Source organism: Dipteris shenzhenensis, chromosome 3 (genome assembly GCF_047967505.1).
Source record: "Dipteris shenzhenensis isolate YYH24624 ecotype China chromosome 3, Dip_SZ_1.0, whole genome shotgun sequence".
NCBI lineage: Eukaryota > Viridiplantae > Streptophyta > Polypodiopsida > Gleicheniales > Dipteridaceae > Dipteris > Dipteris shenzhenensis.
Genome location: NC_141598.1, coordinates 45,506,216 through 45,510,588, shown reverse-complemented (window position 1 = coordinate 45,510,588; position 4,373 = coordinate 45,506,216). Strand labels below are relative to the sequence as shown.

Here is a 4,373-nt window from a genome sequence, read left to right as displayed (position 1 = left end):
TTTATGAATTTTATACATCATGAAAACCATAGAGAGAACTGAAAACCATTATATATTACTGAAGCATATTAGGATATAGAATCATTTTAACACATTCTTTTTAAAATCAGGAAACATAAGCTATGAGTCATTAGGATACAGAATCATTTTAACACGTTCTTTTTAAAATCAGGAAACACAAGCTATGAGTCATCAAAAGACATTGTTAGATATGTTTGGCAGCAAGCCTACATCTCAAGAATCCCCAGCCATTAGTACTCATGAATCAACTATGCATGATCTTTTTGGATCTGAGGTTGAGGAGATCAATGATGAAATTGAAACTGAAAATGATGATCTAGGGCATGATATGGAATTGTTTGGGATTGCTGAGGGTGAGGTTAACTCAAGCGTAGATCCTTCTACTAGAGAAAACAAAAAAGAGGTCACAAGAAAGTTCAAGAGAGAGTGGATGATCAAGTGGCCATTTTTGAAGGTCGTCATCTTTGAGGGAAGGGAAGTCTTAAAGTGTGAGTGGTGTGAGAAATATAAAGTCCAAGGGCCTTGGGGAAAAGGAAATGGATGCACAACTTTGCAGTTGACAACCATTAAAAGACATGCTAAGGCAAATGATCATCACTTTGCCAGGCAAAGATGGATTAGTGAAAAAGGAAAGATGAAGCTACCTCAACACTCACAAAAAATGATGGATGACAATAAAGATAGGATCATCACTGTGATGAAGTTAATGTACTTTATTGCATAAGAAGACTTGGCTATTAGCAAATATGAAGCACTTTGCTCTTTGGGACATAGTTTACATCTGCCAAATATGCCATTGAGTAGTGAATACTCATCCTACACTAACATGGTCTCGGGTAGAGGGTTTCTTCTATCAATATCTGAGGCTCTATTTACTTGTCAAAGACATGCTATGTCATCGAGTCCATTTTATGCATTGATGCTAGATGAGAGCACTGACAGAGCATATGAGAAACATCTGATTGTTTATATAACATATCTTTCTGAAGCTGGAAAAGGCACATGTTGTACAGAGTTTGTATGGCTCCTTATTGTGGAAGATGGATGTGCACAAACAATGTTTGATGCAGTCAAGGTACTTATGGGCGAAATGAATTTATCTCCTCAACGGTTAGTTGGCATAGCAACTGATGGTGCAAGTGCTATGATTGGATGCCACGATGATCTTGTGACAAAGTTACGGAGAGAGATTACTCATCTGGTGAGTGTACACTACATAGCACATCGGGAAGCTCTAGCGGCAGCAGATGCATCAAAGGAATTTCCCTTTTTATCATACATTGATAAAATTGCAAATAGAATCTACTCATGGATACATGCATCACAACTTAGGCACAAGTCGTTTCATAGTCTTGTTCAAGCAATGAATATGGATGATGTACAAGTGCTCAAGATTCATGATGTACGATGGCTTGATAGGGGTGATGTCCTCGTGATGTCATGATGAGGCTCATAAGTCTTATGCCTACTATTTTGAGCTTTTGGAAAGAAGGTGCATTATCATGGTATAATAAAGCAAGAATTTTTAAGCTTCAGTTTTGCATTCATATGCTGGCGGACGTTTTACATGATTTGAATCTGCTTAACAAAAAGTTTCAAGAAGAAAACATTGATTTGACATCTCTAGGAGTAGCAATTGATGTCACTGTTAAATCTTTGCAAAGGAATTTTTTGCGGGATAGCATCTCAAAGGATACAAATGTTGCCAAGTTTATTGCCAAGTCCATTGGTGGAACCTTGGATCATGAAACAGGCGAAGGAAATGTGATTGTGCATCAGTTACGATATGCTCAAATTCCAGGCAAGGACAACAAGGGTAATGCATTGGATACAGGAGGAGTGGACTTGGATAGTTGCACTGCTATTGCCAAAGAATTTGCACAGAAAGTCATTGATTGCTTGGATGCAAGGTTTCCTGACTTACCTTTGTTTAATGCAATCAAGCTTTTTAGTCCTCAGAACTATTCACAAGATATCTTGGTAAGGGAGTCAACGACAAAAACATGGCTACAAAGGCTCCTCGACAAATTTGGTGGTCACATTATGGATGCTTCAGGTTGCACAAATGAGCTACACATGTTTGTTGATACTCTTAATGCAGGTTGTGAAGGCTTGTCAATGAAGGATGCTTGGAGAGTATTTTCATCTACACCAGATTGGCAAGCAACTTATCCTAATATGATGCGCTTATGGCAAATCATCTTCGTTCTTCCAGGAAGCTCTGAATACGGATTCTCAAAGCAAAACCTTATTAAGAGTTCTCGAAGGACATGCTTGAAGATAGATACCTTAGAGGCTTTGATGAGAGTCTCATTAATTGGCCCTGATGTATCTTGTGTTGATTGGCAAAATGTATATGAAATATGGGAGGATGCTAAGAAAAGAAGAATCATGGATTTGTAGTTTTTCGAAATTGAATCCTTTTCGTCTTCCAAATGCCAGAATCCTTTATTATTGATGTTTTAGTTATATGTATGATTTATTCTATAGACTATAACTCTAGTTTAGAAGTAAAGGTGAGTTTATAAAACTGAAGCCTAACTTAAGATTAAAAGCTTCATTTTGAAGCTTAATTTTTTTTAAAAAACTTCACGGAAAATGTTGTGAAGCCCAAAGTTGTGCAGCCATCCTATTCTTGGTCATCTGACTGACTGACATCAGATTTTTGCACAAGCCAGGAACATATAGGACTCTTGAGATCACCTTTTTGTTGCCGCCTGCAGTGATAAAGGGGATGGAGCCTACACCTTTCACTGGACATGTTCGGTTGTTGCCCACTGTGACTTTCGAATCAGCAGGCACAACCTCCATGGTTCGGAACCATTCTTTCGTATTCGACATGTGCTGGAAGCACCATTGTCGACATACCACCCTGGATCTCTTGCTGTGGCCGCGTACACGGAGCAGTGTTCAGTCAGAAACAATTCACCTGTGGTGACGTTGGCTGCCTTGGATTTTGGATGCTTCCTTCTTCCATTTTAGATCAGCCTTCTTCTTGCAACACTCCTTTGCTGTGTGTCCTAGGACCTCGCAATACCATCACTTGGTATTCTTTTTCCATGCTTTGTCCTCACTGGAGCCTGGCTGCTCATCCTTGGGCTTACCCTTGCCTCCTTTGTCTCTCATTGTTAGGGCTTTCTCTTCTGACTTATTGTAGAGGTTTTCCCGAGCTTCCTCCTATAGCAAGAGAGGTGCAAGCTCATCAAATGTCAGAGGCCTCATCCTCTCACTTGCCATCACCGTGGTCACGAACTCGCAATAGCTCCTTGGTAGGCAGTGCAGGACCATCAGTGCCAACTGGGCTGACTCAACCCTATGACCAATCGCAGCCAACTGGTCCCTGATCACCTTAACCTTCGTAATGTGATCATGCACACTGCCACCCTCGTCCAACTCCAACTTATGCAACCGATGCTGGAGTAACAAGATTTTGGCCGTGTTGTCTGTCTCGTAAAGACTCTTCAAGATGGCCCATGCCTCGACTGAGGTCTCCGCCCATCTGATTAACATGTGAGATGAGTGGGGATGTTCCCCTGCGTGATTAGTGAGCCATTTATCATTTCTATCATTCTGCAAGGAGTGTGTGAATCTGTTGTCATGCCTATGATCATTGCAAGAGCATGTGAACCACGATCTTCCGAGGCCTCCAGCTCATCTTTGTTTGCCGGCTGCAACAATTGACCACTCTTAGTCAATATATCTTTAGGTTTGGGGCTCACCCCCCGTAACATGCCGCCACAAATTCCATGCCACTAGGTGACTATGGATCTTTACTTTCCACAGTGGATAATTGGCACCATCCAGCTTCCCTGACTCACCGAAGTTAGGGATGATAGAAGAGCCGGAGAAAGAATAAGAAGGGGGAGAGGGAACTGTCACTAAAGATGTCGACATCCTTTCTGCAACAAACCAACTCTTTGCTTGCTGAAAATACAGCTCCAACGAGCACTCAAAGAACCACGCCTTTGAAGCTCTTCAGGAACTAGAAGAACCCTTTCTTTGTGATGGAACTCTTCAGCAACTACTGCTTTGATACCATGTTAGAGATCACGCACATATAATAAGTGGAAGTGTACAAATCTGATCTGTAACAGTGCTGGAAATATACTCAGAAATAGACAGCAAAGAGAACTCAGAGAAGGCAACAAATACTCCTGTGTAACAGCCACCAAACCTGAGGCAAATAGTAGACATTGGGTGCCCACAAACAGGGAACAATAGCAGCAAGGAAAGCTGCAACTCAGTCACCTTCAGGGAGCAGGGGAGGAACAGCAGGAGCAGCACAAAAGGATCTCTAGATGAAGAGTACTGAAGATAGCAGGAAGATCACTGGAAGATTGGAATAGGGGGAG

General features: G+C 41.4%; 1 pseudogene; it reads left to right on the top strand.

The window, feature by feature from the left end:
* The first annotated feature begins 271 nt into the window (after positions 1–271).
* Positions 272–1,465, top strand: LOC147903880 (uncharacterized; annotated as a pseudogene).
* The last annotated feature ends 2,908 nt before the right edge of the window (positions 1,466–4,373 follow it).